This window comes from Equus caballus, chromosome 8 (assembly GCF_041296265.1).
Source record: "Equus caballus isolate H_3958 breed thoroughbred chromosome 8, TB-T2T, whole genome shotgun sequence".
Taxonomy (NCBI): domain Eukaryota; kingdom Metazoa; phylum Chordata; class Mammalia; order Perissodactyla; family Equidae; genus Equus; species Equus caballus.
In genome coordinates this window covers 14,632,907-14,654,246 of record NC_091691.1, presented here as the reverse complement: position 1 = coordinate 14,654,246, position 21,340 = coordinate 14,632,907, and the positions used below count along the sequence as shown (strand labels likewise).

The following is a 21,340-nucleotide window of genomic DNA, read 5'->3' as shown; positions in this document are numbered from 1 at the left end:
TCACATGGTTGAGTCAGTTCAGGGAGGGAGAGCATTGAGGTCACATGGTCAAGGACAGGGGCATAGAGAGGGATAAAGAATTGCAGCCATAATTGCAGTTGGCTACCACGTCTGGTAGCAAATCCAGATGACAGGTTATGGAAACAGCAGACCTGAATCTGGGGGCCTCTCGCTGCTAGGACCTTCACGCCTCCCCATTGCTCCCTGGGATACCTGGAGCAGAGCCGTTTTCCCACAGGGCTTTGTGCTCAGCCAGATGCCAGGGCCGGAAATCTCTCTTCGATGTTGCCTTCCAGCTGCGAGTGCCCCCTCTCTCTTTCAAGGATGTTTGCCTTGAAAGATCCTTATTGCTTTTTCTGATGACAAGGGAGTACAGCGCACAATGCTCAGGAAGGACAGAGAGCCGGGATCCGGTTCCATCACCTGCTCTGAGTGGAAACCCTCCACTGTCGCTGCATTCTTCCAGACTTTTTCCTGTGCCCACTCGAGATCTCGTCTCTTTGTCAATATGAGGTCACGCTTTACACAACGAACTACTGTCACCTAACAACAACGATGTGGGTGCTTTTCTAGGCAGGGCGTAGGCAGTGGCTTATGCGTCAGAATCGTTGAGGGAGGGGAAAATCCAAATGCAGATTCCTAAAGAGTCAGTGTTAAAAGGTCTGAGGGGAGGTTCAGGAACCTGTGTTTTTCACGAGTTGTAAAACCACAGTATTCATATTTTAACAGGGTCTCCTTGCCTGGGGCTAATCCTGGGTGACAGAGGCAGAAAAATAAATCCCAATGAAAGGAATGATTAGTGGCGGGGTTCCAGGCATTGTGACAGGCAGTAGGAGAGACAGCGTGGTCAAACCATACCTCCTGCCTTGCCCACAGGAGGATCCTGCAGTGGCTCTAAGCCACAGTTTATTTGGTATCTGCCCAGGTATGGCCCCTAAGTAACCAAGTAACCATTAACCTGCGTTCTGGAACTTTCCAACTCTGTGTCATTGGGTGACTGACGACCTCTCTGAGCCTCAGTCAGCTCATCTGTAACGTGGGAAGCATACCGTCCACGGGGCAGGGCTGGTGGGAAGAGCAGTGAATTCTCACATAGGACACCCACTCCAGGGCTGGGCTCACTGTAGGTTTCCATCCACATCACCTCCCTCCCCCTGAGCTGACGAGATCAGGGACTCACGGGCGGTCTAGGGGAAAGCCAGAGAGCCCCCGAGGAGAGCAGCAGCCACCCCAGGTGTCTTGACGAGGTAATTATGGAAAATTAGGGCAAGTCAGATTTCTGCCTCCAGGAATCTCATATTAAGATCTGGACGATGGTGCAGGGTTTAATCATTCTCCAGGGACTGGTGACAAGAAAGGCTCTTCCTGCTGGGGCTGATGATAAGTAGGGGAACCAATCAAAATATGCAAATACAGCGGAGGGAGAGGCTGGGGACACCTTCAGAGAGGGCCAAGGCCTTTTCTGGATGTTTGCTGGCTGGGGACTCTTACCAGGCAAAGCCTGAGGGGGCCTCCCTAACTCCCACCTTCAGAGCTGTGTGTGATAAGCAGGTGCAGAAATGGCCCCGATTCTCTGCCCTTCCCTGGACACACTCCTTTTCCAATGTGACTCTGCAGCTGCCCCCATTAAGAAGTGGAGTCTGTTTCCCTAACAGCCCTGGAATCTGGGCTGGCCCTGTCCCTTGCTTTGGCCTATCGAATATGCTGGAAGTAACTGTGATGGTTCCCAGCTCTGGGGTCAAGAAGACTAGAATGCTTCTGCTCTCGGGCTTGGAATCTTGCCCAGCCACCGTGAGAAACAGCCTGGGCGAGTCTGCTAGAGGACGAGCGATCTCACAGAGGAGAACCCAGTCACGCCAGACAAGGCCATCCTAGGTTCTCCCACGGCCAGTCGAACCCAAATATGTGAGACAGGTCAGCCCAGCCCAGCCCAGCCCAGCCAGCAGAGCCGCCTCGCTGACTCCCACCACATGCAGATACATAAGTGAGCCCCACTGAGGCCTGAACAACCACCAGCTGACCTGTAGAAAGCAAGCAAAATAATTGCTTACTGTCGTAATTGTTTATGGCTTTGGGGTGCTTTGTTAGGCAGCAATAGCTAACTGATACAGTATGTGTGATGATAATGATCTAAGGATATTAAAATGTAGTCACAGTAAAAGCTACCATGTACCATGTTTCAGGTACTGTGCAAATGACATATATATCACCGTATTTAATTCTCACATTGGCCCTGCAATGTAGGTGTCAGTATTTTCATTGTACCGAGGAGGAAACTGAGGCTTGGGAAGGTTTATCTTAACTGTCTAACATCAGTTGCTTTCAAGTGGGGAAGCCAGTGTTGGAACTCAGGTCTGTCTGACCCCAGCGTTTACTTTGTGCAAACTACTGACTCATCTGTAGAGAAGCCATTCTCAGCATAAGGCCAGGTTCCCGCATCTGGCCTGGCAGGCCCTCCATGGCCTGACCCCTGCTTTCCGCTTGTGATCCTTCTCCAAAAGTATCCATGCCTTTGCCCAGGCCATTCCCTCCACCTTCCCTCCTTCTTCACCTAGAAAACTCCTATTCATCCTTCAAGACCCAGCTCAGTTTCACCCATGTCAGCCCTTAGCAGCAAGTAATAGGAATCTCTTTCAAATTGGCACGACCCACCATACAATTTAAGATCCCACTGAATGGAACTCCTCCAGAGGTGAGGGAGGAAGGAGAGTCCCAGCTTGGTTGAGGCAGCAGTTCACTGGTGTCCTCAAGGATCCCCCTCCCTTCCATTTCTTTGCTTTGCAAGCTTCACCCCAGGCGGGTGTCAGGGTAGCTGCAGCAGACCTGGCATCACAGCCAGACCCAGCTACTTCCAGAGAAACTAGAGATTGTTTTCCTTGTGTCTCATTTCGAGGGAGAATCAAGGAAACCTTCCCCTCACGTCACCTTGGCCGGGATTGGGTCACGTGCCCTTCCCTGAGCCAGTCACGAGCAGGAAGATGATTACACCACTATCACCAGCTTTGACACATGCAGTCATCTCTGATGGAATGGATGTGGGCGGGTCAACCACCATGGCCATGACCCACCTCCGCCAGGAAGCCACCTCTTTCCAGGCAGGATCAGGTGCCTCCATGGGGTTCCCACAGCCTCCCGAGCTTGCCTCCAGCACCCTCTGATCACCATGAGTTATAGTGGCTGCTTCATTGGTAAGACCTCCCCTCCAACGTAGCTCTATCATTCTCATCCATTGTCCCCTGCGTCACCCCAACCATCCCCACCCTTAGAATCACTTACCCCAAGTCCCCTACAGAACGTGAATTTCATGACGGCAGGTGCTATGTTACTGCCGCCCCACTTACTGCCGTATTCCCAGCCCCTAGCAGACTACTGGGCCCATTGAGATTCCCGATAAATATTTGTTTTGCGATGTCTTCTTTGCTAGGATTGGAACTCTAGATCAACGCAGCGGAAGGAGCTGTCAGAGAAATACTGCGATGTCACCTTCAAGGACGCCTTTATGCAGATTTCCATAGGGAATGGCCCGAGGCTCAGCTGGATGCCCACTGAGCTGAGGCTGCTTCACCAGCCCCTCGGCGTCACAGCGTTAGTGGCTGTGAATAATAACCAATAGCTGTGGGGAGTCCATGGCTCACAAAGGGTCTGCCCGCACATTAGTCCTCTGATCCTCACGGCCACCCCAAGTCACGTGGGAGCCTCATTGTATAGATGACTCCCGGAGAGGTGGAAAGACATCTAAGGGGCTGGATTGTCAATTGTTAGGGCTGGGACTTGAATCCTGAGTTCACTTTGATTTCAGACTGGTGCGCTTTCCGATTCATATAAATACCAATGGGTTTCCAACGTCCAACCCTGTCACCATCTAGGTGGCTGTCCTTGGGAGACTATGTAACTGTTGACCACTGCCTGGACTGGGTTTTGTTGAAGAAGCATTTTTCTCTCCCTTATAATAATAAAGACCTTTTATTAAACCTGTGGTGTTTTGTACTGTCATCCAGCATCTTCGCTCTCCCCCGCCCACCCTGGTCAGTGAGGATAGGATGTCTCCTCTCCCCATGGGGGTCGGGCTTGGCCACTCGGATTGATTTGGCCAATGCAATGTGGGAGGAAGTGGTGACGTGCCAGTTCTAGGCGGCGGCCTCCGGGCCTGACAAGTGTCTGCCAGTTCTTGCTCTCCCCACAGAACAGCATTCCCAGATAGGAGCTGCTCCTTTAGCCTGGGCCCCAAAATAGAAAGACACATGGAGCAGACCCCATTCTGACCTACCTAACCTTCAGACATCTAGGTGAGAAATAATTTTGTTGGAGCTCACTGAGATTTGGGGCCTGTTTGTCACATAGCTTTGTCACAGCAGAAGCCGACTCATACACACACTCTGTTTGGATTGCCCAAAGCATGTTCCATGTGTTACTCAGTCAGTCCCCACAACCACCTCTGAGGGAGGCACCATATAATCCTCTGCTTATCTGTGAGTCCTCCTGCCCATCCCTGCATCCTCAGAGCCTAGCACACTGCCTGGTCCATGGTATACGCACAATCAACATTTTTAGATGAATTAACAAAGGGAAAGTAGGAACTGTGTGGCCCTTACCTGCTTCGTGACCGACTTCTGAGTCATGCTAATGAGCTACTATGTGCCAGGCTCAGTTGGTGTTTATCTAATTAAGAAATTATTTCGATACATGTTTATTGAGCATCTACTTCACTCCAGACATTGTTGTAGGTGCTGGGAAAACAGCAGTGAGACAAACAGGTAGAACCCCAACCCTCTGGGAGCTAAAATTCTCATGGGGAGAGAGAGAGAATGAACAAAACGTGTAAATCCAGCCATGAGAGAACATATTCTGTAATCAATGTTATGCAAAAATTAATCACAGCCAGGAAAGGAGATGGAGAGAGCCAGGGCGGAGTCGCGATTTCTAATGAGGCGGGAGGAAGGTCTCTTGGAAGTGTCTGAACAATGTCTTGAAAGAGGTGAGCGTGGGAGTCAAGTGGATGTCTGGGAGAGACTGTCCAGAAGGAATAACCATCCTGAATCCATCTTGTGGATGAAGATAGGGGCTCAGAGCGATTCAGTTGTTGCCCGCTGTCAGCTGGCAGGTGGCAGAGCTGGCACCTGGACCCAGGTAGCCCGTCCCAGGTGCTTAATGACCTCATCACTGATCTTCACGGGGCTGCCCTGTCTCCACCATTGGTCTGGGAATCCAGGCACGGACCCCGGGGCCTCCACCCTGCGCCCTGAGCTGTAGCATCATCCGGATTTCAGCTGCTGACAGTGGGAAACCACTTTGGTTCCTAATGGACTCAGCGCTCTCCAAATGGTCTGTCGTATTAGCCGTGGAAATTGGCTTCATCATGTCCAGGGAGTCATCGCTTGATGAAATGAGCGGGCATCATCCTCCCTAAGCCAAAGGGGATTTAAAAATGTCACCAGAGCCAGCCTCGGATGAAGCTTACACACACCATCTCTTTGATTTGATGGGGGTGGGTCTCATGGCCCTCCCCAGGGGCCTTGGGGCCCCGCTGTCGGCAGCGGGTAGAGAACAACCCCCCTGAGCTGGGTGTCCACCACCCCCGAGCCGAGGCTGAGCTGGAGAGAAGACACAGGACAGGGCTCAGATGCCCTTCCCGGGCCGTCAGTGGGCAGAGGCGGAGAACAGGGCTCCAGACCATTTTTGGAGATGTTAGCCCTGCTTCCTGCTTGTCGGTTCTGAGAGAGTCCCTTCCCACCTTCCTTTCTTCCTGTTTCTCCTCGCCTCTTGTGTCTCCCAGCCTGACTCATTCATCACCAAGCATCCGTGAGCGGGAAGGTCTTGGTCTAACGTTAGTCTTGTCGAGTACGGGAGCCGCGAGCCACGTGCATCTACGGAGTGCTTGAACTGTGGCCAGTCCACACTGAGACGGTCTGTGAGGGTAACACATATGCCAGATTGTGCAGCCTTAGTGCAAAAAGAAAAAAACCTACAAAGTATACAAGATCTTATTAATAATATTTTCTATTGATTTCATGTTAAAATGATAATATCTTGGATAGGTTGGGTTGAATAAAATATTATTAAAATATTATAACATCTCACCTGTTTCCTTTTCCTTTCCTCGTGTGGCTACTAGAGAAAGTTTATAATGACATGTGGTCCGCCTTCATGGCTCACATCACATTTCTGCTGGAAAGCACTGGCCTGGTGCCTCTTTCTCATCAATCCACATGTATTAATTAATATTTTTTCTCACAAGACACCATCCAGGATCACCAGACTAGGCTGACATTTTGGCAGCAAATAAATAAAATAGAAGGGAGCTGATGCTCTGGGCGCACTGATTCCGTGTCCAGCTCAGTGCCGTGTAATTGACTTGGATCGGGGATTGTCAGCAGCGGCACTGCTCACATTGTGTACCAGAAAATTCTCTGACGCTGGGGGGCGTCCGGGGAGGGGAGGGGTCCCTGTGCGTTGCAGGATGTGGAGCAGCATCCACCTGATGCCAGTCGCATCCCCCAGTTCTAACCACCAAAAATGTCTCCAGACGTCGCCAATGTCCCCTGGGGGCCAAATCGGCCCCGACTGGGAAGCACCAATGTGACTTATTCGTTTGAATCCTCATTTCTCTGTGAGGAGATTTTGGTATCCCTATGTTGCCGATGAGGAAACTGAGGCACAGAGAGGGGAAGTCATCTGCACAAAGTCACATAGCTAGTAAGCGGCGAAGCTGGGGCTAGAACCCAGTTCTTTCTGACTCCAAAGGCTGTGTAATACACGCGGGGGGCCCATGCTGCATCTTCATGCGTGTGTATGTATGTGTATGTATGTAGGGTCTCTGGGGTGCACACCGGAGAGCCATCAGGAGGCCACACTCCTCTCCCACAGGTCTGCCATGGGCCATGCCCTCCTCTTCCCTTGGCCTAGGGTCAGCAGTCAACAGAGGCCAGGGAAGCTGCTGGAAGTCCCCCATCAGCATTCTCACCTGCCATCATCCCACCAGCAGAACCAGTGGAATGGGGCTCTAGAAGGCCTTGAAGCAATGGGTCTCCAGCCTGGCAGCAATTAGAACCACCTGGGGAGGTTTTAAACGTGCCACTGCCCAGGCCACACCCAGACCTATCAAATCAGGATCTCTGGGGATGGGGTCCAGGCATCAGAATCTCCTCCTCCAGGAAGGCTCCCTGGCTTCCTGCTGGGATGACAATTCCCTCTGCCAAGTGCTCCTGTGCCCTCACCTCCAGGCCCCCAGAACCCCGCACAGTACCCGGCACAGAGTCAACACTCAGTGCAGATTTCCAGGCGAAGGAACTTCTGCTTGGCGCAGACTCCTGGGCCGCAAATGATTTGTAACGTCTCCCGAGGAAGGAAAAGCAGCTGCCGGCAGAGAAACCACAGGATGGATTCCAGGGTCGTGGGCTGAAGATTTAGGGGCTGGCCTCAGGTCTGCTTGCCCACTCCACCCTGCCACCTTCACGAGCCCAGACAACTAAGAGCCTGGCCCCCTCGTCCTTCCCTTCAGGCGCCTCAGAGCGTGTTCTAACTTGAGTGTCCCCAGAAGCAGACAGAGACAAGGAGCAGATCCTTGGGAGCAGCAGCAGGGGAGGGGAGATGAGACGGGGAGGGAAAGGAAACCAACACAGGGCATGTTAAGGAGCAGGCGAGTGCTGAGGGCAACCGGGGCCCGGCCCCACTGAAGAACTACAACATGCACAGAGATGGTGTGCAACAGGCACAAAGTTGTCCCGCCCCAGGGACAAGGTTATCTGCCAATTCTCATTTGTCATTGGTGGACGGATGTTCCTGGGGGTCAGTCCCCTTGCACTCCAGCTGGCCTGGCTCATGGAAGACCCTCCGGCAGAGAGGCCCGGCTGCCCTGAGAAGTTACTAACCTCCAAGGAACGGCGGGCGCGCGGGAATATGGGCAGGGTGCTGACAGCACCACAGGCTCTGAGGCTCTGCTCCCTGCACCGCGAATGCGGTCCTGATGGAGAACAGCTCTGATCTCCAGAAACGCCCGGCACATAGGTGGTTCCCCCATCACAGCAAGAGGGTGTACTCTGGAGCCACACAGACTGGGTTCCCATCCCAGGTCTTGGGGCTCGCTCTCTACTTTCTCTCCTGCCAAAGAGGGTTTAAACAGAGCAAAGGGAGATCTCAGAGAAGGCTGCAGCCTCAGGGGAGGGTGTGGAGGTGGCCTGGTTATTCTTAGCAGTGAATTCGGGGAGGAAAAAGGTCTCTAGGCTGCCAGGGCTGCATAACACCTTCCAGAAGGAGCAGCCAGACCACAGTTCGTTGGCTGGCCAAGTTTGGTCGGAAATTCTTTCCGCCCCAGGCAGTCGGGAATGCCAGGAATGCAGGGTGGGCCTGCAGAGCCCCTGAGCTAAGATTTCTCTGCTCTGGTGTCAGTCCGGGAGGTGGTCAGGCGTCATGGGAGCTGTTCAGACAGACAGGCCTGGCGAGCAGGACCCCCGAGTCTGGGCTCCCGGCCCAGCTGTAGTTTTCCTTTGCTGCCCGGATCCTTTGATGCACACAGGGGCTGGCCCAAGGAGAGCGAGAGGAGCTGAAAAGGTATGTGTCCTCAAACCAAGGCAGGAGGGCCGCGGCCTTGCTGAGGTTCCACTTTGGAAGGTTCAGGAAGAGCCGAATTCAATTGAGTCCTGGCCTTTTGGTCCAAGCTGTTGTTACCATCCATGATTGAATAAAGGCCCCCTTCTAGGACAGCAGAGTGGGTATGAGCACATTCTCTGGACACGGAGTCCTGGGTTCAAATCCCGACTCTGTCACTGACACGTTGTGTGGCACCGGATAAGTTACTTAACGTTGCTGTGCCTCAGTTTCCCCAACTAAGAATAAGCCCTCCATGATGGGGCTGCTGTGAGGGTGAAATGAGTAAATACAGTTCTTAGAACAGAGCTTGGCCTGGGAGGTATTCCATCAATCAATAGTAACTATCCTGGATCCTGGCTGCTCCTCCTTCCACCCCTCGAGTCTGTTTTAGAGCATTTCAGACATGATGGAAGACAGATCTGGCCCGGAATCTCTGGTTTCCTCCCTATTAGCCACGGAGCAAATGACTCAGGGTCCTCCTCTGCAAAGTGGAGATGACCGTGGCGGCCACTTCGCAGAGGTGTAAGAGGATTAAATGGCGAGTGGACAGAAACTGTTTATCCCTGTGCCTAGCACACAGTAGGCACTTTATTATTATTTATTAACTTTTCTTTGTTATTTTTGCTAGAATTACTCATCAATCCACTCACTCACTCACTCAGTCATCAAACACTTCCCATGCTTCAGGCGTCAGCTCTCAGAGAGGAATCAAGTGCCAACAGGCTGATTCTAAGTATCTGTGTGTCCTCTCAGGAAAGGGAATTTGTTTCCAGAACAAAAAGGAGAGGAGAGCGGGAAGGTAGAAATAACCGTGTCTGCTCCAGCTGCCAGGGCTATGGGTACAGTGTTGGGGGGAGGCAGGTGGGTTGGTATCTAAAATGGACACGTGAATGATGCCGGGAAGCCGGGCTCACGGTCCGCTCTTTCTGACTCCGAGTCTTCAAAGTGCCGTCTGGGAGCCTGGAGCAGGGCGGTAGCTGGAAGAGGCCGCACGTCCTATGGGGTGGTGGAGACCATTTCCCATCCCATGAATCTGGGCGGGCCTTGGTGACTTGCCCCACCAATAGAATGTGGCGGAAGTGATGCCCTGGGATGCCCAAGGCTGGGTCATAAGGACACTTATGGACACTTAGTAACCAGAACCAGCAGGGTCTCCCAAGGGCGCTCCGGACCACTTTTTATGAGACCGCCCAGGAGAATAGGTGCACACTGATTAAATGAATTTGGGAAACTGCACAATAGACCTGCCTCCCCATCTCATACCAAAGAGAGTCCCCTCACGCACTTGAGCATTTGAAGGCTCTGAGAAGTCCTGCATGAAGGAACCCTTTCATCTTGGTTTGACTCAGTTTCCTTGTAACGCCTACTACTATCTGCTCTTGAAAGTCACTAACACTTTAGGGACTGCTGGCCTTGACCTGCGCATTAAAGATCTTTGGAACCCTAGAGTTTTTCAGCTTGGAGAAAAAGCCCTGGTCTTTCCCGGACACATCCCCAGCCTTTTTACACCTCCCTCTGTCTAGGAGCGGGAGGGCCCGAGCATGCAAATCAGCTTCCGCAGCCGGTTCAGCTGCAGAGAATAAAGTGGCAACATGAAAGAGAAGAAGATACGTTGCCGGCATTTTCTTTCTTTCTTTTCCTGAGGAAGATTGTTGCTGAGCTAACATCTGTGCCAATCTTCCTCTATTTTATATGGGATGCCGCCTCAGCGTGGCTTGACAAGCGGTGCTAGGTCTATGCCTGGGATCTGAACCTGTGGACCCTGGGCCGCCAAAGACGAGTACTGGAACTTAACCATTATGCCACGAGGCTGCCCCAGCATTTTCAAATTACCTAGACTCTCAGGAGAAACCAAACAGGGGAGAGGCCCAGAAACTGGGGGTATGCAATGCATAATAACAACCGTTACAAAAAAGCCTGAGGAAAATAATTTGGAGGATTATTGAGTGCCAGAACCCCAAAGCTATAAACAGGATGTTTGAACGGATTTCAGGCATACAGGTCACGAGCTGCAATTTAAATGGGCAGTTTGTTGCCTTTTTTCTTGGTTATGGTCGGGTGCCACCAATTAGCTGAAGTGTGCGTGCATGTGTGTGTGTGTGTGTGTGTGTGTAAAGGTTTTTCAAAGAGTGCGTTGGGCTTCTCAATCAGGCTGGGTGGGTCGACAGCCTCTCAGCCCACACGGGGGTGGGCGAATCCCTTAAAGCAGGAGAACAGGCAGAACTCTTATGCTACACAGTGAGGGCCTTCTTCCCCTTTCTGGAAAAATAAAAATATAGCACAACACAAGCCCTTGATCATTTCAGCCCTCTGGCGTGGTTTTACCCTGAAGAAACGAATCATTGAGAAATGGTCCCCGGGGTGGGAGGGCCGCCAAGCCCCAATCTAGTCTAGTGGCCATTATTAGCACAAATCCCGTTTCTCGACTTGGGGAGCGCAATGGGAGGGAGCTTCCTCAGCTGAAGATTGGCGTCGTTCTTTTAAGCTTCCCTCCCGTGGACAGACGCCGACAGAGTTTATTCTGTGGTTTGGAGAGAGGTCTGTGAGCTGACAGCCGGGCGAGCCTGCATGTCCTCCTCAAGGTTGGGAGGGGGGTTGTGACAGTTAAGCAGAGGAGGCTAAACTAAGAGTGGCTATCAGGACAGGGTTTCTCAAGCTGCAACGTGCACATGGACCAACTGGGCATCTCTGTGGAGAGTGTAGCTACACTACCCCACAGCATCCTTGGCATCCATTTGGGGCAGCCCAGCGGCCCGCAGGGAACTTGACCTGACAGCAGCCCCTTCCATGGGCGCATGCCCTAGATAGCAGGCTGCAGAGTCCTAGGTAAATGGAAGGGCCTGATGTGACCCCTACAGAGGCCCTGGTGGGAAACATTCTCCCCTGTGTCCCAGGGCCACAAAGCTCACCAAAATGCTGCTTTTGGGGCATTGAATTGACCAGTGGGGCCTTAGCCTGGGAACCCCAAAGCACTCCACCCTCAGACTCTAACAAAGGTGTGTGCCCCAGGTCCTGCCCCGCTCTCTCTCTGCTTGCCCTCTGCCTGGACCTCCCTGCGTGGCCCCTTGAGGTGTTTCGTGTACCACCTCCGGGCCCTGTGAGTAACAAACTTCTCTATTCTACTTTCCTTGTGGTCTTTTTTTTTAAAAAAAATTATTTTGTTAAGGTCCTAGGGGCTTATAACATTGTGTAAATTTCAGGTGTACGTTATATTTCAGCTTCTGTATAGACGGCACCACCAATAGTCTAGTTCTCATCCATCCCCGTATATATTGTGGTCTTTTGTTTAACCATGGCTTAACACCCAACACCCGCCCCCCCAACCCCTCTACTTAACCAATGTTAATTTAACAAAGCCACAGGATCTGCTTGAAATGAGGATTCTGACTCAGTAGGTCTGTGAAGGAACGTGAGATTCTGCATTTCCAGCAAGCTCCCAGGTGACGCCAATGAGGCTGGTCTCAGGGATGACACTCTGACCAGCAGGACTCTAGACCAGCGGTGTCATCTGATAGAATCTTCTGTGTCGAAGGCCATGTTCTATGTCTGTGCTGCCCGATTCGGTGGCCACGGCCACGTGTGGCTGCTTAAATTTAAAATAATTAAAATTAAGTAAATGTAAAAAAAGTAAATGTATAATCCAGTTCTTCAGTCTCACTTGCCACAGGGCCATATTTTTATCTCATTGTTGGGTCCCCATCACCTGGCAGAGTGCCTGGTCCACGCCAGGTCCTTAATAGATATTTGCTGACTACATTATGACATGCTGTAATTGGAGGAGTTTTAAACCATAGAATCTTATGGTTGGTTGTAAGTGACCAAAACTCACCTTGAACTTGAACTTCCCAAAGACTTTATTGGCTTTTACGACTCAATTGCAGAAAAATCAGGGTGCAGCTGATCTTGGGGAGAGCTGGAGGCGGGAACTAATTCAACAACATACTTTTTCTCAGCCTTTTATCTGCATGCTGGTTCATGCTCTCAAGATGGTCGTCCTCACTGGGCTCAAACCAATATCGCAGGGAGCTCTGGACTTCCGAACCTAGAGGCTCGTGACCACGTCAAATAGGGCTGTTTCCCACCAACACCAGTCAGAAAACTCCCAGGGAAGTCCACTGATTGGCTGAGCTTGGGTCATGGGCCAATTCCTGGACTGGTCACTGTGGCCAGGCCCTGGGACTCTATGACGGGTCCAGCTAGACCCAAGGATGCCCGTCCGTGTTCAGGATGGCTTCCTCTAGAGGCACGGGGTTGGCCTGGGGAGGAGCAGCTCTCACAGGTGGGGCGTGCTCTTCCGGGCAAGTGGACCCATAAATGTGGGGAGAGGGGTGAGGGAGGGTTCCCAGCTTCTGTAAACGGCTGTTGAAAGGTGTTTCTTGGAGCTGGACTGAAGAGAGGGAATCCCTTCTCCGATGACGTCAGAAGGCATGAGAATAATGAGTCCATGGGCCACACTGGTTCCCTCTACTCTCCCTGACCCATCTACGATAGTGAGGCTGCGGGTTCTAGAAACCAAGGCGTCCCAGGGGAAGCAACATTTGAAACTGAAAGCTGAGCAGGAGTTTGTGGGATGGAGAAGTGGAAGGAGGGAAAGAACATTCCAGGGAGGAGAGACGCACATGCAGAGGCAAGATGGGAAAGAGCATGGCATGCGGGGAAGAACAAAGGGAGCCCGGAGCAGAGGGGAAGGAGCAGGAGGCCTTGAGCTGAGGGAGGGAGGCCGGGCTCTGGGCTGCGGGAAACAGGAAGCCACTGGAGCTCTCAAGCAGGGGTGGAGTCAGAGCTGGGTGTGTGCTAAGACATCACTGTGGCTGGGTTTGGAGGACGCACAGGCTGTGATGGGAGGCACGGTGCCAAGGACGAGGCTGTCCCAGTGTGTCTTGAAGGAACTGCTGCCTCAGAGGCGGGCGGCGGAACACCCAGCTCCACTCAGGCCGCCAGTGCCCTTTCTCCTGGCTCACGCTCAGACCTTGGCCGGGCTGCATCCCCGATCTCAGCTGTGCCACTTCCCAGCTCTTGGACACTGGGCAGGGTACCGTATTTCCCTGGGCCTCAGTTTCCCCATCTGGAACATGGGGGTAGAAATACCCACCTTGCATGGCAATCGTGAGGTTGCAAGGCCAAAATGGATGTGATGGCCCTGGACCGGTGACCCCGACCCGCCCAGAGGAGGAGCTCAGCAAATGTTGCTGTTGTTATTAACGGACTCTTGCTCCCGAGTGTACTTGCACGTAAGAAGCTTGAACACTGAAGACGTGGGTAAAACACGACATTCAAATTACTGAAGCTTCTTGGGGCAGCTCTGAAACCGGGGCAGCTCTGAAACCACGTCAGGCTTTTTCCCGAAGTCCCAGGTAACAGTCCTCAAGCCCACAAGCCCGTGGCGCTCTCCCCTCCTGGAGACCCTGTGTCTAAACTGGAACATGCCAGAAGAGGCTGGGTTCCAAGAGCGTTTCCCTGGAGGCCAGGCTGGAGTCCCCAGGGAGCACAAGGGCATCGTGCTGCATTTCAGACCGTGTCTTGCAATGAGCTGACAGTCATGTGTCCCAGTGGAAAAATCCCTGTGTGGAGCCAGGACGACCCAGACCTGAAACGGGCAAAGATCTGCAAGTTCAGGAGAGTTGCTTCACCTCAATGGGCCTCAGTTTCTCCATTTGGAGGATGGGGACAGTACTGCTCACACGCGGGCTGTTGAGGGGAGTAAGTCAACTAATGCCTGTGGCACGTGGTCACGTGGCCGGGTCTCCAGTTTGGGATCAGGAAGTGCATTTATTGAGTCCCTGCAATGTGTGAGCCCCTTGCTAAGTGCTGGCCATACCCAGACAGATAAGATGTGGACCCGGCTTCAAGGGCGGGCTCGGGGTACCGAGGACTGAACACATGGCAAATGTGACACAGGACAGTCTCTGCTCCGTTCCAGTCCTCTCAACGAGAGTGTGTCAATGTCTGAATATGATTTTCCATGGAGGTAATGATATACTTTGAGATAATATTCATGTCTTGGTTCTCTACTTCATTTGAATAATTGCAAACACTAAAAGTAACCATCTATGCGTAAGTCTGCCTGTTATAATAATAACGAGAAAAATACTATGATAGCAGTATCTCATTTGATCTTCAAAACAGATGAATAATATCTAGTGGGTCGATATTGTGGTCCCCATTCCACAAATGAGTAAATAGAAGCTCAAAGAGGTGAGATGAGCTGCCTAAGTTCACACAGATTGGAAGAGCTGGGGCTAAAACTTAAATCCAGATCCGACATCTAGTCTCTCATCCTTATCACTAAAACACGCGGCATGGAACATCCTCAGGAAGTGTGTGGCGATCAACCAACACAGAGGGGCTGCTCAGGAGAGTTCATCAGTCTAACTGAGCATCTACTACACACCAGACTTGCTTTCTGCACAGGATAATTCCTGCTCTTATAGAACTCGCAGTCCAGAGGGGAAGGCAGCCATCCAATAAATAGTTTCAACGGACACTCTTAAGAGACGCTCCGCTCGCCCGCTCATAACCAATGTACTCAATAAACAGATGCCCACTCTGCTTCTGTAAAATGTGCTAACTGATCCCACGGCCCACCAAAGACCAGCAGCCTGGGCCATCCCTGCCCAACCGGGGACTCCACCAATGGACGTCTTTGCTCTGGGGCTCCTGTTGGGCTGGCTGAGCCTTTCTCAGAGCTGTGCTGTCCTCTGAGGCTCTTCCTGAGTGTCCTCCTTCCTGCCCCCTCTCCTTTCCCGGGTGTCAGACCTGCCCATAGTCTGAAGGCTCTGCCTACTCAGCCCTGCTCCCTCCCTTTTTCACGCGACAGAGGTTTCCTCCAATAAATCCTGTGCACTTCTAGCTCTATCTCGGTGCCTGCTTTGCGGAGGACCTGCCCTCCCTGAGCATCCTGCAGAGTGAGGTTTGCACAGAGCCTGAGGCAGGGGTACCTAGTGTAAGAGACGGGAGCAGTGCTCCTGCAGGAGGAGTGACGGGAGCGGGCGGGGCTGGTGAGAGAATCAGTTCAAAAATAAATGACTCGACTCCTCTCTGGTGTTCACACTTGGGTGACTCATGGAACCCCTCTGTGCCTCAGTTTCCTTCCCTGCAAAATGGAAATAATAATAATAAAGATTTTACCTTCTTCCTAGGGCTGTTGGACTAAATGAGATCCATGCATAATGGCCCAGAGCTGTGTCCTGGGGAGGCCGTGAGAGAGCCCCAGGGCAGGACCGAGTTGGGGGCCTGGAGCCCCACGGGGTCCAGAGTGGTCTTGCCTTTCAGTGGCTTCAGCAGACTCTCAAAGAGCTCCCACAGCTCCTCATGCCGAAAAGAGACCCAGGGGCGGCACAGGCCCCCTCCCCTCTGCCTATAAATATGGCCCCAGGGAAAGGGCCCACCCTGTGGGTATTTTGGCTGAGATGTGTGGTGTCACTATGGCAGTCTGACCATTATCTGGGTCATTCGATCCCAGGAAACTGCCAAATCAGATAATTTGGGAGGTCTGCCTGTCTCTCTGGATCGGATGTCCTGAGTAATGGCCCTTGTCTCCACCTGGCCGGGTCTACGCAGACGATCTCCCTCTCAGTGAGCCTGAAGCGGAAGCCGGTTTCAGCCGGTGTGTTCAAGGTCAAGGCTTAGGAAAGGATGTAATTTAGAGGGTTACACTGACCCCCTTCGTTATGCGTCTCTTGATCTATGATGGGGTATAGGCATCGCCAACTGATAAAGGTTGAAATAGTGAAATTTGCAAATTTTTACGCTGAAACCCATTTTAATTGGAGTGTAATATACGTCCGTAAGTGTAAAAATAAGACGTGTACAGCTCATGCAGTTCACAAAGCACACACCCACGGGACCAGCACCCAGATCAGCCAAGGGAACGTCATCAGCCCCCAGCAGAACTCCCAGACCCCTTCCAGCAGCAGCCTCCCACCCGAGTGGAGCCACTCTTCTGACTTCCAGCAGGCTGGTTTGTTTCGCAGTTTTGAACTTTATATAAACGGCAGCAGACAGCATCCTCGGGCCCGGCTTCTTTTGTTCACAGTATGTTGTGACGTCCATCCACGTGGTCGTGGTAGCGGTGGTCCGCTGATTCCCATTGCTGGACAGTATTCCGGTCAACGGGTGCGACACTATTTATCCATCCTTCCACTGACGGACATGAGCTGTCTCCAGTTTGGGGTTATTACAAATAGCGCATTCTAGTATGTATATTTTTGTGAAGATATATGCATGTTTGGGTTAGGCATCAGATTTTTGACTATTTAAAAAATGTAAATTAGAAAAGGACAAGCTTATAATATTATTCTTCTCAGCCTCTTTCATGATGATATAAATATGCTTTGGGATGGGAGAGAAGGGAATGAAACCATGTTAGGATGTATCCTGCCGCCTCTGGGATCTGTGTCCCGATTTTAGCGGGTCCCCATAGGACTGTCATCCACCCCATGGACGGAAGTGAGGGTTTCCGCAGGCTTAGTGGGAGGGGCTTTTCTACGGAGGTTTGGAGCAGACTGGAGGCCCCACACAGCACCTCACCCAGGGGGGCCCTCCCCACGCAGAGGTTCTCAGATCCTCAGTTCTACCTCCCATGCCCCCTGCAACCTCGGACAATTTACTCAACCCCTCAGTCTCAGAGGTTTTATCTGTAAAGAAAGCTTAGAAAGGATGATCTTCTTAGATGTTTCCAGTTCTGAAATAATTTGATATTGGCTATTGATAATTAATTATGATATGAAGTTATCATTAGTTGAGTGCTAACGCTGCTTTAAATAATTTATTGACATTATCTCATTTAATTTGTCAAGATTTATTATCCTCATTGTAAGGTTGAGGAAACAGAGGCTCAGAGAGGTTGAATCCCTTACTTGAGGCGCACAGCGAGTATCAGGACGGGGTAAGAATTAGGTCTCTTCCACTCGAGCCTTCACTCTCAACAGCTGTTTCACTTTTTTTTTTCTCTAATGAAATATTTCAGGCATACAAAAAAGTACAGAGAACAGTAGAACTTGTATGTCTTCACCAAACTGTGTCAGAGACAGAGCGTTGACACCACAGCACAGCTCTCGGGAACCCCCACTCGCTCCCTCCCCGAGCAGGATGACGTCTCTCCTGAATCTGATGTTCATTATCCTCCCAGAGGTTTCTCCACTTTTACTGTACATGTCTATACTCATAAAAATACACTAAATTGTTTCTCAGATTTTTGAACTTTATTAAAAGGTATTATTCTGTATGATTCCTTTTGCGACTAGCTGCTTCTTTTCACACAATACTAATTTTCAAGACTTGTCCACAGTGATACAGAGTTCTAGTTCATTAATTTCCACTGCTGCATGGTGCCCCCTTTAAGAATATACGGGGGCGGTGGGGCTGGCCCTGTGACCCAGTGGTTAAGTTCACACACTCCACTTCAGCGGCCTGGGGTTGCCGGTTCAGATCCTGGGTGCGGACCTACACACTGCTCATCAAGCCGTGCTGAGGCGGCGTCCCACATAGAAGAACGAGAAGAACCCACAACTAGAACATCCAACTATGTACTGGGGCTTTGGGGAGTAAAAAAAAAAAAACAAAGAGGAAGATTGGCAACAGATGTTAGCTCAGGGCCAATCTTCCTCACCAAAAAAAAAAAAATATATATATATATATATACCGGAACTGACCCATCCATCCTCTTGTCAATGGGCATTTAGGTTCTTCCCAATGTTCTGGCATTAAAAGGTGCTGTCGTATACATTCTTCTGTTTATGTGCCTTTGCTTCTTTTATTGAAACTCTACTGGGTGAAACCTCCTGAATACACCAAGTTTTCTTTTAATATGTATATATCTGTGTTGCTCCTGGGCAGTTTTATTCGTTCATTTTTTCCTGAGCATCTAGGCTATAGCCTGAGTGTCATTGCCCCCCCAGTATTCATCTGTTGAAACCTGATTGCCTGGTGATGGCGTTTGGAGGTGGGGCCTTGGGGAGGCGACGAGGTCATGAGGATGGAGCCCTCGTGAACGGGATCAGTGCCCTTCTAAAAGAAGGCTCAGAGGAATCCCTTGCCACGTGAGGACGCCCCAAGAAGATGGCCATCTATGAACCAGGAAGTGGGTTCTTGCCAGATGCCGAATCCGCCAGCATCTTCATCTTGGACTTCCAGCCTCCAGAACCGTGAGAAATAAATTTCCGTTGCTTAGAAGCTACCCAGCCCCTGGTATTTTTGTTACAGATGTCCACATAGACTAAGACAACCTACCATGTGCCAGGCACTGTGTTGGGCACTAGAGACAGAGAAGTCGTTAAAAGCCACAGCTCCTGATATGCAGGAGTTTGGGTGGCAGACCAGGCACAACCTCCATCAGACGGAATGGGGGATGCCGGGAACTCACAGCGGGCTCTGAATGGAGGGGCGGGGGGCGGACAGAGATCCGAGATGCAGGGTTGTGGAGAGAGGGACCAGCCCACCCCGGGCCTCGTACCCAAACCTCTTGCAGTTAAAGGAGCCCCTCCACTGTGTATCTGTACCTGGGACGAAGTCGCCGCGACCTCTGCAGGTTCCTCTTCTCGAACTTATTCTCGCTTCCACACGTTAACAGTGATGTGTCAGTCAGTTGTTTAACGCCTGAAAAAAAGTCTGACTCTGGGAAACCCACACAGGCTTGAATTCCAGAATTCTGTCCAGAGCCCAGAATAAACAGCATCCTTTCCATTTGGAATCGTTATAACAGGTCACGGCTCATGCACATCTTACAAGTGTTTAAGATGTGGTAAACAGTCTATATATGTCTATCATTTAATCTGCACAAAATCTTCCAAAGGTTGGAATTACTATTCTCCATTTTTTAAAAGATGAGGACCAGAGAGGTTAATCAATTTACTCAAGGCCACCCAGCTAGGAGGAGGGCTCTGTCCCAGGTCTGGCTGACTCCAGTGTCCTTCATCTTAACCCTCTGAGCTCTGCCGGGGTTTGCCTGACATGTCTGGAGGTGAGTCCCCTCCTTTCCACTTTAGAAAAACACCATCAAAGTGGAGTTACTTACCTCCTGACACAGCCGGCTCACTACTCTCATATTATCTCCTTTTACATCAGCTACTCAGGAAATTAGAGCAAATCCTATTTTTAGATGCTGTGGGTCAAATGACAGTGATGTATGGGTTAGTGACTCTTTTTATGAACACAGCTTGGAGGAGTTACCTGATCTTAATCTCAGAAATTCTCTCACTTCACCCTGCTTTGATCTTTATAATTTATTTCAAAGATCACTGTGTTTCTTCTCTCTCCTCTGCGAGTCCGGCAGCAGACTTTGGCCAGAAACAATAACATTCTGAGCTGAGGCAGAGGGCACAGAGAGAGGATGCGGCTCCTGTCGGAGACCCGACACATGAATGATGGCGGGGTAAGCAGAGAGCACAGCGTGTCCTCAGCAGAAAACAGTTCGTCCAATGGCTGAGTCCAGAAGGAGCCAACTTCATCCCTTCCTGCTCATCACAATCTCTTAGATTCGAAGGCCAGCAACGGGGCTTAATGATGCTTGTGGGGAGCCCGGCCACCCTAGGAATTAGGCAAGGAAAGAAGAGAGGGACGGAGATGACGGGAAGGGAAAGGAACGAATACAGAGAGCTTGGTATGTGCTGGGAAGACCTACCTGCCTGAGTCAGTTTCATTCTCTCCACACTGGCAGGGACCTGTATTCCCATTTTGCAGGTTAGGCAATCAAGGCCAGAGAGGTCAAGCAACTTAGCCCAGGACACACAGCTGCTAACTATCAGGTTAGGATGGCAAGATTCAGCAAGTAAAAATACAGGACCCCCAGTTAGATTCGAATTCCAGATAAACAATTTAAAAAGCTTAGTGTAAATATGTTCCATGTAAAATTGTAGACTTACACTGAAAATTTAACTGAGCGTCGTGTATTTTAGCTGACGACCATCTCTGAGGTTCAAACTTAGTTCTTTCCATTAGTCCTCAGACACCCCTTGACTATGGGACATGTATCACACTGTAGAATATGGTTCGTGGTCATCACCAGCCGGTATGGGTGGGGTGAGGCCCCAGGCTTGGCAGCTGTTATTTCGCTTGAAGCCCTGTCACCCTCACACCACCCCAGCCAGTAGGTATGATTGTTATTCCCATTTTACCGATGGGGAAACTGAGTCTCAGTGAGATGAAATAAATTGACCATGCTCACAGAGCCAGACAGTAGCAGTGCTCAGGTGTGAACCCAGCTCTGCTTTGCTCAAGGATTGCTGCTAAAAACAGCTTTTTCAAGAGTTAAGTTTTAACACATGTACAGAAAAGCGTTCGATACGTAAATGTAGGATTCAATGACTTTTCACAAACAGCTGTGAGCTACCAACCAGCTCAAGAAAGAAAAGCTGTCCAGCACTCCGGAAGCTTGCGTGCGTGCTCCCTCCCAATCATAATCTCATCCTCCTCAGAGGTACCACCATTCTGGCTTCTAACCCTGGAGTCGAGTTTTGCCTGCCTTCCAACATGATGGAAGTGAAATCACACAGAGGGTACTTTTTGGTGTCTAGTTTCTATCACTCAACAGTATGCTTGTCCGATTCACCCCGTGGTTGTGCATAGCTGGAATTTGGTCGTTTTCATTGTCATATAGTATTCCATCATAGGAACATACACAGTTAGCCCACTCTGTTGTTGGCGAACATTTCGGTGGTTTGGAGTTATTTGAAAATTTGCTATTATAAGCCCCCAAAATTGCTTCTGGGAGCATTCTTGGACATGTCTTTTGGTGCGCATAAGCATTCATTTCTGT

At 50.8% G+C, this 21,340-nt stretch overlaps 1 long non-coding RNA gene across 2 annotated transcripts; it reads left to right on the top strand.

Annotated features, from left to right (window-relative positions):
• Window positions 1-8,392: 8,392 nt before the first annotated feature.
• Window positions 8,393-18,759, top strand: LOC138925330 (uncharacterized). 2 transcript variants are annotated; one of them, XR_011441317.1, is made up of 2 exons: window positions 8,393-8,547; window positions 18,486-18,759. It is a non-coding gene; the product is annotated as an uncharacterized lncRNA (long non-coding RNA). The 2 variants fall into 2 exon arrangements; XR_011441316.1 differs by having other exon boundaries at window positions 17,555-18,759.
• The last annotated feature ends 2,581 nt before the right edge of the window (window positions 18,760-21,340 follow it).